This window comes from Trachypithecus francoisi, unplaced genomic scaffold (genome assembly GCF_009764315.1).
Source record: "Trachypithecus francoisi isolate TF-2019V2 unplaced genomic scaffold, Tfra_2.0 Lachesis_group0, whole genome shotgun sequence".
Taxonomy (NCBI): domain Eukaryota; kingdom Metazoa; phylum Chordata; class Mammalia; order Primates; family Cercopithecidae; genus Trachypithecus; species Trachypithecus francoisi.
Genome location: NW_022681453.1, coordinates 90,481,781 through 90,495,164, shown reverse-complemented (window position 1 = coordinate 90,495,164; position 13,384 = coordinate 90,481,781). Strand labels below are relative to the sequence as shown.

Sequence of the window (13,384 nt, the reverse complement as noted above, 5' to 3'; positions counted from 1 at the left end):
AACAATGACAAAGAAAGTGAGTTAATTTTATGGCTCTAACTATTAATAACTGCTAATTAAAATATGGTCCAGAGACAGGATTGGTGCATCAGCATCTTCTGGAAATTTAGTAGAAATTCAAATTCTTGAACTCCATCCAGACTTACAGAGTCTCTGGAGGTGGGGCCCCAAAATCTGTTTTAACAAGTCCTCCCGGTAATTTCTTAAGCACAGTGAAGTTGGAGTAGCATTGCTCTAAAGAAACAAAACTTCTTAAATTTAACATTTTCTGCCTAGAAATCAATACATCTGAGCAAGAGCTAATCTGCCTCTAATTAAGACCAAGTTCATAGGCTATGTAAAAAGTGGTTTTGGTTAAAAAAACAAAAAACAAAAAACAAAACAAAAAAACCCACCATTTCAATGGCTTCCTTCTGCTCTTAGGCTAGAGAGCAAAGCCTTCAACACAGCGTACACAGTCTTCAAGTGCTGGCCTTGTGAAGCTGTCCCTCACCTTCACAAGTCAAATTCCTTTAGCACATAGTAGGCACTTAAGTTTTGTTTAATAAATGGATGACTATTCTGTGTTGTCAAAGGTAACATGTGTTATGTTTATACATAAGCCTGACTTGTTGATGTAATTATAGAGTTATAAGCAAAATCACTCTATAAAAGCCTAGTCCCCAGACAGAGCCTGAGGCTGTTTGTCCCCACCTTTGTATTTCCAGTAGCAATAACAGCATATGGTATACAGGAGGCTTATTTATTGAATCAATGGATGAATAAAAGTTTCTGATCATTAGCATGTTTGGCTAAATCCAGTTATTTACTAACCCGCAGGGAGGAAAACCTGAAAGAACACCCCAAGGCAATCACAAAAGATTTTACATATAAATGCTTCATTAAAGAACTGTGTCAAGGGTGGCCAATATACTGATGGAGATAGCTCCTAGCACACTGAATAGTATGTAAATATTTGTTAAATTAATGGTTACCACAGCAAGCACAGATCATTTTATGCTACAATTCTGAAGACATTTTGTGTTTACTATTCAACTAAAATGCGTCTTGAACTAGAGCTTAATAACTGTTGTACCAGTAGGAAAGGGGTATTTTCAAGGCAACTGTATAAATTAATATTTATAAACCAGGCATTTGAATGACAGTTAAGCTAATCTGTGCTTTAGGAATTTAAGAGGATAGATGCCTAAATAGGGGTTCACTACCACCTAGTTGACCAACCAGAAGAGCAGGCAAATTGAATTACCGGTACTCTAGTTATTCCTGTCAATCTTTGCCTAGCATCAACAAGAATCAATTTTCCACTTTCTGCTCCACCAAAAAAATTTCCAACTTCTAAGATTAGAAGTTGAATTTCTAAGATTAATATCCTGGGATGAAAGGTACTGTGTGGTCCAAAATGGCACTTAAACCACAAGAAGATTGCCAGCTGGCCCCATCACCTTCCAGCCACATGCCAGAAATCTGGTCAACTATGGATTATTTGATCAGACCAGGGCTTTGGTTGTAAGTCCATGGAGTGCTGAGACTCCAAAACTATGCCATGCAAATGTGCAACTCACTAAACTTGCTCTCAAATTTCGCGGAAGCTCAAAAGAGCTCTAAAGGAGAAAAATAAGATTTAAAATGGATAGCTACAAGGAGAGCCAAGAAGACTGAAGATAAAGAAAGCCTTAAGTATACACTTTGACCTTTATGACTCTACAAAGGCAAAGAAAACAACATCAAATAAAGCAGGCAATTAAGAAGCTTTAAAATGTCTTTCTTAAAAGCTTTTCCCAAGCAAACAGCCTTCCAGAAACCTGTCATTACTACAATGCTCCCAGCTAGTGAGAACACAGCCTAGCTCCAAAAAAATCCGTCTGCCCCAGAGATTTCTGATAGCGTGTCTGGAATTGGTAGGTTCTTGGTCTCACTGACTTCAAGAATGAAGGCGCGGACCCTCGCGGTGAGTGTTACAGTTCTTAAAGATGGTGTATCCGGAGTTTGTTCCTTCAGACGTTCAGATGTGTCTAGAGCTTCTTCCTTGTGGTGGGTTCGTGATCTCGCTGTCAGGAGCGAAGCTGCAGACCTTCGTGGTGAGTGTTATAGCTCTTAATGGCAGCGTGGACCCAAAGAGTGAGCAGCAGCAAGATTTATTGCAAACAGCAAAAGAACAAAGCTTCCACAGCGTGGAACGGGACCCCAGCAGGTTGCTGCTGGCTGGGGCAGCCTGCTTTTATTGTCTTATCTGGCCCCACCCACATCCTGCTGATTGGTCCATTTTACAGAGAGCTGATTGGTCCGTTTTGACAGAGTGCTGATTGGTATGTTTACAATTCTTGAGCTAGACAGGGAGTCACAGAGTGCTAGTCAGCCAGACACAGAGTTAGCTAGATAGAGAGTACCAATTGGTGTATTCACAAACTTTGAGCTAGACACAGAGTGCGGACTGGTGCATTTATAATCCTTGAGCTAGACACAAGAGTCACAGAGTGCTAGTCCTTCAAGTCTCCACTAGGTTAGCTAGATACAGAGTACCAATTGGTGTATTTACAACCCCTGAGCTAGACACAGAGTGCTGATTGGTGCATTTACAATGCTTGTGCTAGACACAGTCACAGAGTGCTAGTCCTCCAAGTCTCCACTAGGTTAGCTAGATACAGAGTACCAATTGGTGTATTCACAAACCCTGAACTAGACACACAGTAATGATTGGTGCACATACAATCCTCCGGCTAGATATAAAAGTTCTCCAAGTCCCCATCTGGTTCAGGAGCCCAGTTGACTTCACCCAGTGGATCCTGCACCCGGGCTGCAGGTGGAGCTGCTCGCCAGTCCCGATCCGCGCCTGCACTCCTCAGCTGTTGATGGGACTGGGCGCCATGGAGCAGGGGGCGGTGCCTGTCGGGGAGGCTCAAGCCACCGGGAGAGCCCACCGCAGGGGGAAGAGCTCAGACATGGCTGGCTGCAGGTCCCGGGCTCTGCCCCCTGGGGAAGCAGCTAAGGCCCGACAAGAATTTGAGTGCGGAGCCGGCGGGCCGGCACTGCTGGGAGACCCGGTGCAACCTCGCAGCTGCTGGACTGGGTGCTAAGCCCCTCACTGCCCTGGGCCTGCGGTGCCGGCCGGCCGCTCCATGTGTGGGACCCACCAGGCCGCCCCCGCACCTGCTGGAACTCACACAGCCCCGGTTCCCACCCGCGCCTCTCCCTCCACACCTCTCCCAGCAAGCAGAGGGAGGAGGCTCCGGCCTCAGCCAGCTCAGAGAGGGGCTCCCACGGTGCCGTGGCGGGCTGAAGGGCTCCTCAAGCGCCCCCAGAGTGGACGCCGAGGCTGGAAGCCGAGGAGGCGCTGAGAGTGAGGGCTGCTAGCACATTGTCACCTCTCAATAGCAATGTATGTTATCATAATCAAAGGAACAGAACTGAGAGTCTAGAAATAAACCCTCAAATTTATAGTCAACTGAGTTTCAACAAGGGTGCCAAGACAATTCAATGGGGAGAAGAATAATCTTTTAGACAAATGATGCTGAGACAACTGGATATCCACCAAGCAAACAAATGAATTGGACCCATACCTCACACCACATACAAAATAAAGTGGATCTAAACTCGAGCTGAAACTATAAAACTTTTAGAAAAAAATATATGAGAATATCATAACTCTGGATGAAGCAGTGATTTCTTAGATAAAACACCAAAAGCACAAGAGAACAAATAAAAATAAATGGAAGTTCATCAAGAAGAAAAACTTTTGTACTTCACAAGACACCATTAAGAAAGAGAAAGATAGCACACAGAATGGGAGAAAACATTTGCAAATGATATGTCAATGAAAATAGATGTATCTAATATTCAGAATACACAACATCATGTGGCATTAAAAAGACAAAGGAACCAATTTAAAAACAGACAATGGATATGAACAGACATTTCTCCAAAGAAGATATACAAATGGCCAACAGGCACATAAAAAGATGCTCAACATCATTAGCCATCAGGGAAATGCAAATTAAAATCACAGTGAGACACCACCATACACCCATTAGATGGCGAAAGTAAAAAAGACATAACAAGCACTGGCAAAAATGTGGAGAAACTGGAGTCTTTACGCAGTACTAGTAAAATTGTAAAATGGTGCAGCTGTTTTGGAAAATGGTTTGGCAGTTCCTTAAAATACTAAACCAAGAGTTAGCATATGACCCAGAAATCTCACTATTAGGTATATGCTCAAGAGAATTAAAAACCTATGTCCCCACCAATATTTGTATACAAAAGTTCATCAACTGATGAATGGATGGATAAACAAAATGGGGTGTATATACACACAATGGAATATTATTTGGCCATAAAAAGAAATGAAGTACTGATTCATGCTACAACATGCATACACTTTGAAGATATGCTAAGTAAAAGAAGCTAGTCACAAAAGACCACATACTATATGATACATTTATATGAAATGTCTCGAATAGACAAATCTACAGCAATAAAAAGTAGACTCGTGGTTTCCTAGGACCATAGGGGGTTAAGAGGAGAGAAATGGGGAATAACTGCTACTAAGGAATTTCCTTTAGGGTGATAAACATGTTTTAAAATTGACTATGGTGATGACTGTACAACTCTGAATACACTGAAAAATTAATGAATTCTATATACAGATATTTTATTATTTAATTTCAACTTTTATTTTAGACACAGGAGTACACGTGCAAGTTACGTAGGTATACTGCATGGTGCTGAGGTTTGGGGTACAGACCCCACCACCAAGGGAGTGAGCACAGTACCCAACAGGTAGTTTTCCTTTTAACTTTATTTTAGGTTCAGGGGTATATGCACAGGATTATACACAGGATTATATATAGGTTATATAGGTAAACTTGTGTCATGGGGGTTTGCTGTATCTTTTGTCATCTAGGTACTAAGCCTAGTTAGCATCCCACAGTTATTGTTTCTGTTCCTCTCCCTCCTCCTACCCTCCAGTAGGCCCCAGTGCCAATTGTTCCCCTCTATGTGTCCATGTGTTACATTTAGCTGCCACTTAAAAGAACATGTGGTATTTTGGTTTTCTCTTCCTGTGAGGTTAATGGCCTCCAGCTCCATCCATGTCCCTGCAAAGGGCATAATCTCATTCTTTTATATGACTGCATAGTATTCCATAGTGTATATGTACCACATTTTCTTTATCCAGATTACCATTAATGGACATTTAGGTTGACTCCATGTCTTTGCTATTGTAAATACTGCTGCAATGAACATAATGAGTGCTATATTCCTTTGGGTATATACCCAGTAATGGGATTACTAGGTCAAATGGCAGCTCTGCTTTTAGCTGTCTCAGCAATCACCACTCATTTCCACTTCCACAATGGCTGAATTTACACTCTCACCAACAGCGTATAAGTGTTCCCTTTTCTCCATGACCTCATTAGCATGTTATTGTGTTACTTTTTAATAATAGCCATTCTGACTGGTATGAGATGGTATCTCATTGTGGTTTTGATTTATATTTCTCTAAAGATCAATGACACTGAGCTTTTTTTCTGTTTTCTTTTTCTTTTTTGTGTGTGAGCAACATGGCTGTTTATTTCACCTGGGTGCGGGCGGGCTGAGTCCGAAAAGAGAGTCAGCGAAGGGAGATAAGGGTGGGGCCGTTTTATAGGATTTGGGTAGGTAAAGGAAAATTACAGTCAAAGGGGGGTTGTTCTCTGGCGGGCAGGAGTGGGGGTCACAAGGTGCTCAGTGGGGGAGCTTTTTGAGCCAGGATGAGCCAGGAGAAGGAATTTCACAAGATAATATCATCGCTTAAGGCAAGGACCGGCCATTTTCACTTCTTTTGTGGTGGAATGTCATCGGTTAAGGCGAGGCAGGGCATTTGCACTTCTTTTGTGATTCTTCAGTTACTTCAGGCCATCTGGGCGTATACCTGATTTAAAATTGGTGAGATGTTCCTTGGGCTGGTTGGCCTGAGGACCAGAGGTCATAGGTGGATCTTTCTCACGGAACAAAGAGCAGGAGGACAGGGGACTGATCTCCCAAAGGAGGTCCCCTGATCCGAGTCACGGCACCAAAATGTCATGCGCATCTGTGTGAAGAGACCACCAAACAGGCTATGTGTGCGCAACATGGCTGTTTATTTCACCTGGGTGCAGGCAGGCTGAGTCCCACTGAGCTTTTTTTCTTATGCTTATTGGCCACATGTGTGTCTTCTTTGGAAAAGTGTCTGTTGATGTTCTTTGCCAGCTTTTTAATGTTTCTTTTTTCTTGTAAATTTGTTTAAGTTCCTTATCGATGTTGGATATCAGACCTTTGCCAGATCCACACTTTGCAAATATCTTCTCCCCATTCTATAGGTTGTCTGTTTATTCTGTTGATAGTTTCTTTTGCTGTACAGAAGCTCTTAATTTTAATTAGATCCTATTTGTCAATTTTTGCTTTTGCTGTGTTTGCTTTTGGTGTCTTCTTCATGAAATCTTTGCCAGTTCCTATGACCAGAACGCTATTGCCTAGATTGTCTTCCAGGGTTTTTATAGTTTTGAGATTTACATTTAAGTGTTTAATCTGTCATGAGTTGATTTTTGTATATGGTGCAAGGAAGGGGTCCAGCTTCAATCTTCTGCATATGGCTAACCAGTTATCCCAGCACCATTTATTAAGTAGGCAGTCCTTTCTCCATTGTTTGTTTTTGTCAGCTTTGTCAACGATCAGGTGGTCGTAGATATATGGCCTTATTTCTGTGCCCTCTATTCTGCTCTATTGATTTACGTACCTGTTTTTGTACCAGTACCATGCTGTTTTGGTTACTGTAGCCCTGAAATACAGCTTGAAGTCAGGTAATGTGATCCCTCCAGCTTTTTTCTTTTTGCTTAAGATTGCCTTGGCTATTTGGGCTCCTTTTTCTTTCCATACGAATTCTAAAGTAGTTTTTTTCTAGTTCTGTGAAGAACGTCATTGGAAGTTTGGTAAGAATTTCACTGAATCTGTAAATCGCTTTGGGCAGGATGGCCATTTTTATGATAATGATTCCTCCAATTCATGAGCATGGCATGTTTTTCCATTTGTTTGTGTCATCTCAGATTTCTTTGAGCAGTGTTTTGTAATTCTTGTTGTAGAGAGCATTCACCTCCCTGGCTAGCTGCATTCCTAGGTATTTTATTCTTTTTGTGGCAATTGTGAATGGGACTGTGTTCTTGATTTGGCTCTCAGCTTGACTGCTTTTGGTGTATACAAGTGTTAATTTTTTTTTTTTTTTTTTTTTTTGAGATGGAGTCTTTCTCCGTTTCCCAGGCTGCAGTGCAGTGCAGTAGTGTGATCTTGACTCACTGTAACCTCCACCTCCCGGGTAGCTGGGATTACAGGCCCATGCCACCACGCCCAGCTAATTTTTTTTTTTTTTTTTTTGGTATTTTTAGTAGAGACGGGGTTTCACCATGTTGGCCAGGCTCATCATGAACCCGACCTCAAGTGATCCACTCACCTTGGCCTCCAAAGTGCTGGGATTACAAGCATGAGCCATTGCTCTTGGCCCTTCTCTTTTCTTTATTAATCTAGCTGGCCTATCATTAATTTTTTTCAAAAACACAATTCCCTGATTTGCTGATCTTTTGAATGCTTTTCTGCATCTCACTCTCCTTCAGGTTGAGCTCTGATTTTGGTTGTATGCATTCTGCCAGCTTTAGCGTTGGTTTGCTCTTACTTCTCTAGTTCTTTTAGCTGTGATGTTGGGTTAATTTGAGATCTAACTTTTTGATGTGGGCATTTAGTGCTATACATTTCCCTCATAACAATGCCTTAGCTGTGTCCCAGAGATTCTGGAATGTTGTATCTTTGTTCTTGTTAGTTTCAAAGAATTTCTTGATTTTTGCCTTCATTTCATTATTTACTCTAAAGTTATTCTGGAGCAGGTTAATTTCCATGTAATTGCATGGTTTTGAGCGATGTTTTTTAGTTTCGATTTTTATTTTAATTGCACTGTGGTCTGAGAGTGTGTCTGGTAGGTTTTGGTTTATTTGCATCTGCTGATTGTTTTATGTCCCATTATGTGGTCATTTTTAGAGTATGTGTCATGTGGCAATCAGAAGAATGTATATTCTACTGTTTTTGGGTGGAGAGTTCTGTAGAGGTCTATCAGATACATTTGGTCCAATGTTGAGTTTAGGTCCTGAATCTTTGTTAATTTTCTGCTTAGATGATCTGTCTAATACTGTCAGTAGAGTGCTAAAGTCTCCCACTATTATTGTGTGGGAGCTTAAGTCTCTTTTTCGGTTTCTAAGAACTTGCTTTATAAATCTGGGTGCTCCTGTGTTGAGTGCATATATATCGAGAATAGTTAGGTCTTCTTGTTGAATTGAACCCCTTACCTTATGTAATGCCCTTCTTTGTCTTTTTTGAGCTTTGTTGGTTTAAAGTCTGTTTTTTCTGAAATTAGGGTTGGGATGCCTGCATTTTTCTGATTTCCATTTGCTTGTTAGATTTTCCTCCATCCCTTTATTTTGAGCCTATGGATGTCACTGCATGTGAGATGGGTCTCTTGCAGATGGCATATCATTGGGTCTTGCTTTTTTATTCAGCATGCCACTCTGTGTCTTTTTAAATGGGGCATTTAGGCTATTTACATTCAAGGTTAGTATTGATATGTGTGCATATGATCCTGTCATTGTGTTGTTAGCTGGTTATCATGCTGGCTTGTTTGTGTGGTTGCTTTATAGTGTCACTGGTGTGTGTACTTGAGTGTATTTTCCTAGTGGTGTTTTAATGGTTTTGCTTTTCCATATTTAGTGCTAGCTTCAATGTGTCTTGGAAGGTGGGTCTGGTGGTAATGAACTTGTTCAGCATTTGCTTATCTGAAAAGGATCTTATTTGTCTTTTGCTGAGGAAGCTTAGTTTGGCTGGTTATAAAATTCTTGAAGATTTTTTTCTTTAAGAATGTCAAATATAGGTCCCCAATCTCTTCCAGTTTGCAGGGTTTCAGCTGAGAGGTCTGCTGCTAGCCTGATGGGGTTCCCTTTGTTGCTTACCTGCCGTTTCTCTCTAGCTGCCTTTAACATTCTTTTATTTTGACATTGGAAAATCTGATGATTATGTGTCTTGGGGAGATCTTGTATAAAATCATGCAGGGGTTCTCTGTATTTCCTGAATTTGACTGTTGGCCTCTCTATTGAGGCTGGGGAAGTTTTCATGGATGATATCCTGAAATATGTTTTCCAAGTTGTTTGCTTTCTCCCCATCCAATTCAGGGATATCAATGATTTGCAGATTTGGCCTCTTTATATAATCCCTTATTTCTTGGAGGTTTTATTCATTCCTTTTCATTCTTTTTTTCTTTTGTCTGACTCTCTTATTTCAGAGAGCCAGTCTTCAAGTTCCAAGATTCTTTCATCAGCTTGGTCTATTCTGCTGTTAAAACTTACAATTGGGTTGTGAAATTCTTGTAGTGTTTTTCAGCTCTATCAGGTCAGTCAGATTCTTTTTTGTACTGGCTATTTTATCTGTTGGCTCCTGTATTGTTTTATTGTTAATTCTTGGTTTCCTTGAATTGGGTTTTGCCATTCTCCTGAATCTCGATGCTCTTCATTTCTATGCATATTCTAAATTCTATTTCTGTCATTTCAGCAAACCCAGCCAACGAGGGTTAAGAACCCTCGTTGGTGAACTAGTGCAATCGTTAGGAGGACGTAAGACACTCTGGCCATTTGAATTGCTTAAGTTCTTGTGTTAGCTCTTTCTCATCTCTCTGTGTGGGTGTTCCTTTAACTGCTGGGCTGCCTCTAATTGAACTGGTCAGGTGGGGCAGTGATTGTGCTGGAGTCCCAGGTCAGGCAGCCCTGTCCAGTGAGGAGAAGTGAGGACTGGGATCTACCTGGAGAACTGTCCGACCACTTTTCTGTGAGATGAGTGCTGTGCTGGGGGTTCAGACCAGCCTTCAGTCTCATGTACTCTCCAGAGCCTGGAAACAGCAAAGGTGAGGGTTGCAAGACAGGAAAGATGGAAACCCCAGCTGAGCTCTTGTCCCAGGTTGCTGCAGAGGTGCTACTGGCTCCAAAGCCCCAGTGAGGGGAGGCTGGAAACCCAGGCCTGAAGGACTTGCCCAGTGAGGAGATACGGGAGTGGGAACCCATGTAAGAAAGTCTGGCCACTTTTCCATGACTGCTGCAGCAAACTAGGGGCCTGCTCTGGTCCCCAGTCACCAGTTCCTGAGTGGGTGGTGGTCCTGCTTTGCTTTTTTCCATTCTCTGTGAGTATAGAGTTATTTTCTTGATGAATCCTAGTGTGTGTACCTGGGTGTTCCAGGTGAAGTGCTACATTTACTTGCCCCTTCTATTTCTTTCCATGAAGGCAGCACACACTAGCTGTTTCTAGTTGGTCACCTTGGCCAGCCCCCCTGAATTGTATATTTTAAATAGAGGAATTGTATGGTGTGTGAATTATAACTTAATAAGACTGTTATAAAATAAAAAGAAGCTATCACAGAGTAACAAAGTCCTTTCATATGTAGCATATCTGTATTGATGGGTGAAATAAAGCCTAGTAAAAGAGCCAGGGCTGGCAGTTTGTTCATTTATTCATTCAGCATATATTTAATAAGCATGTATTATGACCAGTTGTTATTCTAGGCACCAGAGATAAAACAAACAACCACCAGATAAAAATTCCTTCTTATAGGGAATATACCTCTGGGTGGAGTGGGGGGAGGTAGAAGAAAATAGATAATGTTAGTAAGAAAAAAATACTGTGTTAGAATGTGTATTGTACTTTAGAAAAATAATGAGAACAAGGAAGTTTTAAAAAGTTAGGGAGTTACAATTTTAAGTACAGTGGTCAGATCAGGCATCATTGTGAAGATGACATTTAAGTAAAATTCTAACATAGGTGAGGGAGTGAGGTGTGAGGTATTTGAATCTGAGAATAGGCAGTGGGAATCAAAGGCCCTGTGTGGAAATGTGCTCAGCATGTTTGAGGCCACAGTAGACAAGTAAAAGATGAAGTCAGATGAGTAATGGCAAGCTGAATGCTAGAGCATCTTGGAGATAAGGATAGTTGGTATAGTGAGATGAAACTTTCAATTTAGTAAGATCACATTGATCACTGAATTCAGAGTAGACTGAAGGGGAGAAAGGGCAAAAACAAAGGTAAGAAATGTATTGCCATAATTGATGTAAAACTTGGAACCTGAAATAGAGTGGTAGTAGCAGAGCTGTTAAGATGTAGTCAGATTCTGGTATATGTACATACATATTCGAAGAACTGGCAGGTGAATATGAAGTTTGAGAAAAAGAGAGGAGTCAAAGATACACTAAACTTTCTGGTCTGAGCAACTTAAAAGATGAACTTATTACATGTGAAGTGCTTAGATTATAATAAATACTGAGAAAACACTTATCTTGCTGGATACACTTTAATGTGTCCTATAATACTAGAAAAATCAGTGATATTTTCAAAGTACAGGGCAGTATATAATTTACATTTCTTTTTCCTCGCTCTGTCACCCAGGCTACAGTGCAGTGGCACGATCCTAGCTCACTGCAGCCTCAAGTTCCTGTTCTCAAGCAATTCTCCCACCTCAGCCTCTCAAGTAGCTAAAACTACAGGCGTGTGCCACCACACCCAACTAATTATTTAAATTGTTGGTAAAGATGGGTGTCTCACTACCTGGCTGGTCTGGAACTCCCAGCCTCAAGCGATCCTCCCACCTCAACCTCTCTAAGTGTTGAGGAGACATGTGTGAGCCACTGTGCCTGGTATGTGCTACATTTTAAACTGACAGCCTCTGCATAGAATTTTATTCTGGTAATTTTAATCAAACAATACATACAAATGACATTAACACATTACTGCACAAAGTATCACATATATGGTACACTTCATTTGGGTGTTGTGGATAACAGCGATGGCAGTAGTAAACAGAATGCCCTCAGGGATTCTGCTGAAGCAAACTGGCATTCCCTCTTTTTCTGTGTAGCCCCCAAAAGAGCATCTTCAGTGTTGAATATATGCTAGTCTTCACAGTAGAGTTTAACCCAAAGGAAGTGTAACCATAGTATCTATAAAAAGAGTTTCTATCCTTCCCCATTACCTGCCTTCCCTAATCCTAGAGGGCTGTCCAGAGGAGGCAGATCTCAGATGGGGCTCTGAAGGCAGGATAATGTGATTGTGAGAAAGAGTAGGAGAGAATACAAAAGTGACGGCAAGCCAATCATCAAGAACAGTCTGAGGAACGTCAGGTTTTCTGAAGACACCAACATCAGATTTTCTAAGACAGCTGCAAACTTAGCTATACTATCTGCCATAACTGATATATACATTTTCTTAAAAAAAATTAAGTACAATTAAAAACATTTTCTTTTTTTTTTTTTTTTTTTTTTTGAGACAGAGTCTCGCTCTGTCGCCCAGGCTGGAGTGCAGTGGCCGGATCTCAGCTCACTGCAAACTCCGCCTCCGGGTTCACGCCATTCTCCTGCCTCAGCCTCCCGAGTAGCTGGGATTACAGGCGCCCGCCACCTCGCCCGGCTAGTTTTTGTATTTTTTAGTAGAGATGGGGTTTCACCGTGTTCGCCAGGATGGTCTCGATCTCCTGACCTCGTGATCCGCCCATCTCGGCCTCCCAAAGTGCTGGGATTACAGGCTTGAGCCACCGCGCCCGGCCTAAAAACATTTTCAACACATAATAACTGCAAAGGCTAGAGAACTTTGTAACTGTTGCATGAAATATTTAAACCTGAAATCTCATGTTGACCCATATATAATACCATGAAAATATATTTTATGTTAATGAATCAAAAAAATATCAGCACATTGGTTACTATCATAGAAATATTTTTGATTGACAGTGTTGGCTATTTCTGAGATTGTAGGGTTGCAAAATATATTTATTTAGATTTTCCTTCAATTAATACTGTTTTGTGTTCTTGACTGAATTGGAAAAAGACCCTTAGTAGTGTCAGTAGCCATCACTTACCACAATATAGTTGGTATGTAACCAACTATATTTGCTGTAAACATTTTCGCACAGTTGAACTCAAGTGTCTATATTTATTCTAACTCAAGTAAGTGGCCAGGCACGGTGGCTCATGTCTGTAATCCCAGCACTTTGGGAGGCTGAGGCGGGTGGATCACGAGGTCAGGAGATCAAAACCATCCTGGCTAACATGTTGAAACCCTGTCGCTACCAAAAAAAAAAAAAAAATACAAAAAATTAGCCAGGTGTGGTGGCACGTGCCTGTAGTCCCAGCTACTTGGGAGGCTGGGGCAGGAGAATCGCTTGAACCCAGGAGGCGGAGGTTGCAGTGAGCTGAGATAGCACCAATGCACTCCAGCCCAGGTGACAGAGCAAGACTCTCTCAAAAAAGAAAGCACAGAATTACTATTCCTATGTTACTGTATTATTTACTAGAAATAAGAAAATACA

At 41.4% G+C, this 13,384-nt stretch overlaps 1 protein-coding gene across 2 annotated transcripts in view; it reads right to left on the bottom strand.

The window, feature by feature from the left end:
* DCBLD2 (discoidin, CUB and LCCL domain containing 2) overlaps window positions 1-13,384 on the bottom strand; it is a 92,115-nt gene that overhangs the window by 27,824 nt on the left and 50,907 nt on the right. The gene's annotated exons all lie outside the window — the stretch shown is intronic.